Source organism: Lathyrus oleraceus, chromosome 4, assembly GCF_024323335.1.
Source record: "Lathyrus oleraceus cultivar Zhongwan6 chromosome 4, CAAS_Psat_ZW6_1.0, whole genome shotgun sequence".
Classification (NCBI taxonomy): domain Eukaryota; kingdom Viridiplantae; phylum Streptophyta; class Magnoliopsida; order Fabales; family Fabaceae; genus Lathyrus; species Lathyrus oleraceus.
This window is the reverse complement of record NC_066582.1, coordinates 457,925,275-457,931,843: the sequence shown is the minus strand read 5'-3', so window position 1 is coordinate 457,931,843 and position 6,569 is coordinate 457,925,275. Positions and strand designations below refer to the sequence as shown.

Here is a 6,569-nt window from a genome sequence, read left to right as displayed (position 1 = left end):
TTACAATAAAAATAATGAAAGACGCCTAATGAATATATATTACTTCTTTTAGTTAAGTGGTTGTAGTAAGAAATTGTTACGAAATATGCTTTTTGTAGTAGTAATTCTAATGATGACAACGCTAATGATTGTTGAAGTTGGTGGAAATATCCTTCTAATTCCTTGATGATGTTGATTAACTTGAATATTTATCAAGCCTCATAAAGTAGAAGATTCAAGGTTTAAGTAAAGTGCTTGTATGATTGACATATATGGCGAAGAAACTTAAAAGCTTCAGAGTTGTGAAACAGAGGAAGTGTTAAAGCTCGCATGGTCGTGTCTGTCTGAGTAACTAGGGTCTTGTGAAAGTAGGAGGGTAACTCATAAGATACTAAGAAAACTCACACACACCTAAAACACTTTTAATGCCTCAATTTACTTAACAAAATCACCTAAAAATATTTTCAAGGTCTATCTAGATGATGCCTAATTGAGTATATAATCAATTATGATAGCCTCTTAATGATTTATAACAACTCTGTATCTAAACCTTCAATATTGAAAAAAACTAAACGATTATTTGAGGTACCTAATCAATTAGGCTTAGGACCTAACCAGGTTTAGAATTAGGACCTAATCGATTAGGTGAGTTAATTCGCTCATGGATCGTTTCCTTTTTTAGTCAAATCTTTTCCTACATAAAGGTGGCAGATCCTCACTTCATAACATGCCCGAATTTGGAATTTATTTAATTCTTCATAATTTGTCTCTCTTTTCTCTGTCTAAATATTTTTTTTTCACCAAAGTTGCCTTGGTGGCTTGTGAGTGAAAAACTACTTATGAGGAAAGATTTGTATTGGTGTCGTTTCATTGTTGTTATTTTCAAGAGTGAAATACTCTTGAAGAATTGAGTTTGGTTCTCAAGATAAACCATTTAAAAATCTCTGTTTGGTTATAGAACTCATCCTGGAAAAAGTATGTTTGGTTATTAAGATTTGTCAGTAAAATCTCAACTCGGTTCATGAGTTCAGACCGTGGAAAATATCACATTTTGTTGGGGATAAACCAATGTAAAATCTCTTGATGCACTTGTATCAAAGGTTTTTGGAAATAACATGTAAAATCTCAATGTTAGAGTCAAAATTCAATAAGGTCTCTTATGGACAAGAGTAGGTCAACGTTCGGCCAAATGTTGATAATTCGCTGGTGTTATCTCTCTAACCGCTATTTTTAAATTTCTTCTATTTATTGTACTGCTCTTATTTACCATTGCTTTATATTATGATTTTAAAATTACTAACACAATTTGCTTCCTAATTATTAAAACTTCTAAATTAATCACAAATTTTTGAATCCCATAATCCCCCCCCCCCCTATTGTGCTTGAATTCACTTGTCCAACAAGTGGCGTTAGAGCCTAAATCTTGTTAAAGACTAATCATTCTAGGGGGAAATGACTTCAAATTTATCACCAAACAAACCCACATCCTTTAATGGAAAAGTGTATAGTTTATGGAAATAGAAAATGAAGTTTTTCATATAAGTGATGGATTATGGTATTTGGAGTGATGTGAAGGAAAGTTCATTTGTTCCAACACATGATGTCGATGGTGTTGTAATAAACAAACCTGAAAAGAATTGGACCAAAAATATAAAGAAAATTATAGCGCAGTTTAAAAGGAAAAACTATCATCACTATTGTTCTTGGTCTTGATGAAATTTTGCGAGTTTTTCACTTCGAAACTGTAAAAGAAATGTGGGACATCCTCAAAATTACCCATGAAGGAACTACTGAGGTAAACAGGGCAAGGTAGGGCATATTGGCTCATGAATATTGACTTTTCAGAATGAAACTTAAATAGAGCATAAATCAGATGCAAACATAATTTACCTATATCGTGAGTCATATGAGAACTCTGGGAAAAACATTCTCAAATGAGGAATTGGGTATAAAATTTATTATATGCCTAAATCGTACTTGGTAACATAAATTCACTTTGATTTATGAATATAAGGATTTAGAACCTATTGACAGACATACACACACACACACACTCTCTCTCTCTCTCTCATAAATTTTAGGAACACAAAATGAAACTAAAAAGGCTTCCCATAGATGATGAAGGAAAAAATAAAAGCAAAATTCTAGCCTCAAAGTCGAAGGTTCCGACTTTGATGAAGATATGACCCTTATAGTTAAAAACTTCAAAAGATTCTTAAGGAATGAGAAACAACAAAAAGAGGAACAAGAAAAAGATGAGGAAATCACTTCATTCACTCCTACATGCTATCTATATGGAAATAAAGGGAACATCAGGCCAAAATATTCCTTGGCAAAAAAGGAAAATCAAAATCAGAAGAAATCTAAGGAAGTGCGGAAAAAGGGGCAAGAAGGCTTACATCGCATGGGAGAACAATGATTTGGAATCAACAGATGACGAAGAAGAAACCAATATTTGTATCATGGCTAATCATCAAGATAATAAGGTAACTTCTTACTTCTCTTATCATGATCTTTTTCGCATTTGTAAAAAGCTAACAAAAGAAATAAGTAAACTATAACAAATTGTCTCTATATCCAATGATATTATATCTTCTCTTGAATATAAAATTAAAAACATTGAGAAAGAAATAGAAATCCTTAGAGAAATACAAAATGATACACTTCAAAACTCTTCCATTTTTAACGAAGAAGATGAACCTAACAAGTGCAATGAATGTGATATCTTGAAAAATGAAATTTGCGATCTTCATAAGACACTTTTCAAGGTTACCAAAGGAAGAGAGAACTTGGATCTTTTTTTTAGTAAATCAAAGAGCTTATTACAATAAAGATGACCTTGGCTATGAAGTAAATAATAATAGTAAAAACTTCAGGACATTTGTAGCAGTAAGACCACCCCTCACTGAAAGACCTTAAAATGAAATTACTTTAATAAAGAATGTCATATTTCCATGCTCTGCTTTATTAAGAAAATCCATGAGAGTAAAGAAGGACATCATCCTTAATACTTTTATGAAAAATATTGTGAATGCAAAACAAAAAATTCATCGGCTTCTTATGTCTCAATTATAAATCCAAATTAAAAGAATATTTATGAAAGTAACAATAAAGGACCCAAGATGATATGTGTACCCAAAGTTAAGATATAAGCTTTTCTTGCAGGAGTGTTTTACATTCTCGAACTCTAAATGGTACCTTGGTAGAAGTTGTTCAAAGCACATGATCAATGATAAAACCTTATTTTCCTCCTTTCCCAAGAAGAGAGGTTTTTTACTCTTATAGTGATAGTAATAAGGGAAATTTTTTAGGGTTGGGCACTATGGGTAAGTCCCCAAATCCAACAATTGGGGAAGTTCTCTAGGTGAAAGGGCTAAATCATATTTTACTTAGCATAAGTCATTTATGTGACAAAGGTAACAGTGTAACCTTTGATTCTTATGGTTGCAAGGTCTTAAAATATAAATCAAATGAGACTCGATTTACAGTACCAAGAAGTGGAAATATCTACATGTTGAATTTAAATAAAATTCTTTCAATTGATGTATGTCTCCCGAGTAACGAGGATGAATCTTAGTTGTGGCCTAGAACAATATCTCACATCCACATGGCCCACTTAAACAAGTTGGTCTACAAGGATCTTGTAGACAACCTTCCAGACTTACACTTGAAAAAGAACAGATTATTAGAAGCGTTCTAAAAAAGTAAGCAAGTAAAAGTTTCTTTTCAAGGTAAAAATATAATTTCACAAATCATCCCTTGCAGTTGCTTCACATGGATCTTTTTCCCCATCCAGAACTGTAAGTCTTGGTGGAAGGTATACATCCTAGTAATTGTGGATGACTACTCTCACTACACATGTACATTATTCTTATCACATAAAAGTGATGTGTTTTGCTTCCTTTAAAAAACTATCCAAGGCTATCTAAAACGAAAAAGAAGTAAGCATTGCATCCATTAGAAGTGACGACAATGGAGAATTCCAAAATGATGAATTCAAAAGTTTTTGTAATGAGAATGGTATTTGGCATACCTTTTCCACTCTACGAACTCCAAAATAAAATGGGGTAGTATAGAGGAAAAATAGATCTCTTAAAGAGCTTGCAAGGATAATGCTCAATGAGACAAATCTTCTTAAATACTTCTAGGCTGATGCAGTAAACACTGCTTGCTATGTCATAAATTATATATTGATAAGACCAATTATAAAGCAAACACCCTATGCATTATATAAAATAATAAAACTAAATATCTATCATCTAAATGTGTTTGGATGTAAATGCTTTATTCTTAACAACATGAAAAATAACCTCGACAAATTTGACGCAAAAGTTGATTAAGGCATATTCATAGGATATTCAACTTTGGGAAAATCATTTAGAGTATTTAACAAAAGAAACCTGACAATAAAAGAATCAGTTCGTGTTACTTTTGATGAATCTAATCCTAAACCATTAGAATTATAAGTTATTGACTATGTAGGTATTCTGGAAAAAAAATCTAGAAGAAAATGATCAAGAAGCAGAACAAGGTCAAAGTCAAAATAAAGTCATGGATGAAGAACATGTTCAGGATTAACACATAGATACCCATTCTGATCATCAAGATCTTAAAAAATAATGGAGGAAGTAAAAAGACCATCATATTCCAAATGTCATTAGAGACATCTCTAATGAAGTCACTACTCGGAGATCCCTTAATGAGTTATGTAACTTTGTGACTTTTGTTTCAAAAATTTAGCCAAAGGGAATTGACGAAGTTATCATTGATGAACATTGGTTTCTTGCCATGCAAGAATAGTTAAATAAATTTGAACGAAACAACTTTTTGGAGCTCATTCCCAAAGCTTTAGCTAATTTAGTGATGGGATACATCCAAGAGGAAGTATATTTTGATCAACCTGGTTTTATCAACTCAATGTTTCTCAATCATATTTTCAAGCTCAAGAATGCGTTATATGGTCTTAAACAAACCCCGAGAGCTACCGTCTAAGCAAATTATTTCTTGGAAACAACTTCCAAAGAGGGCAAGTTGATAAAACTATTTTTACCAATAAAGCCAAACATGAAATTTTACTAGTTTAGATTTATGTTGATGATATCATATTCGGTGCTACTAACGAGTCCTTGTGCAATGAATTTTTAGAAATGATGCAGAATGAATTCGAGATGTCAATAATAGTGGAGCTTCAATACTCCTTAGTTCTTCAAATTTATAAAACTAAAGAAGGAACCTTCACCAGTCAAGCCAAATATTGCAAAGAATTACTAAAGAGATTTGACATGGAGAGGTCCAAAACAATAACAACTCCAATGTCAATATTATGCAACCTCGACAAGGACGAAAATGGAAAACAAGATGAAGGAAGAAAATAATGAGATATGATAGGCTATATTATCTATCTCACTGCATCCCATTTTTGATATGATGTTTATTGTATGTCTCTATGCTCACTTTCAATCATCCCTAAAAGAATCACATCTTGATGCGGTCAAACTCATCATGAGATATCTCACTTGCACACAACAAATAGGTCAATGGTTCCCACAAGGGAGTGAATTGTGATTTAGTTGGGTACACCAATTTTGATTTTTTTAGGTGCATATTAGATGGAAAAAGTACCAGCAGTACATGTCACTTACTTGGGAATTCACTTGTCTCCCGACATAGCAAGAAACAAGTAAGTATCACATTATCCATAATAAAGTCACAATATGTTGTTGAATGGACTAGTATACTTACTTGGGAATGCTTTTTTATTCTTATTTTAAAATTACTAACGCAATTTTCTTCCTAAGTCTTAAAACTTATAAGATCTTAAATTTTTTAATATCAGAATTCACCCCCCGACCACCCTATTGTGCTTGAAGTTATTTGTCAAACAATATCATCTTCTATAGGTGAAAAATCCTTTAGACTTTAGGATCAAGGTCGAGAATTTGATTTGTCTCTCTTCATATGTTTTAAACATCCACTATCAAGGTACCACATGTTGGTTGTGGCTTTCAAGCATTCTTGTAAAATAAATTTAAATTATGTTAAATACCCAATGTGATTTGCATCCTTGAGAGTTAGTACGTTTCTCTACTTTTATATATATATATATATATATATATATATATATATATATATATATATATATATATATATATTATATATATATATATATATATTATATATATATATATATATATATATATATATATATATCACTTGGCACATCAAATTTTATAATATAGCATACATTAGGATTATATCATTTACAATTATAATAAAAGCATGTAGATTTATTGTAAGATGCATTCTTCTCAGGAGTATAGAAATAAATCTTAATATAAGTCTTTTTTTATTGAAAATTATTTTGTATCTTTCTTGTTTGAACATTGTTATTAGAATTGTTATATTTAACAAAGATAGTTTTTTTTATTTGACTTTGGTTTTTCAAACTTACAATATCCTAAATCACTTATATCATTAGCATATCTTTGATAACTTAAAATATTATCTAAATCATGTTTTCATTTTTCATATTTGCATATAATTTGATTTAGTTCAACAATATAAGTTTCAAGAGATGCACATTTATTAGA

General features: G+C 31.1%; 1 pseudogene; it reads left to right on the top strand.

Moving 5' to 3' along the window:
* The first annotated feature begins 2,273 nt into the window (after positions 1 to 2,273).
* The window catches only part of LOC127137960 (uncharacterized), a 12,092-nt pseudogene continuing 7,796 nt past the window's right edge, over positions 2,274 to 6,569 (top strand).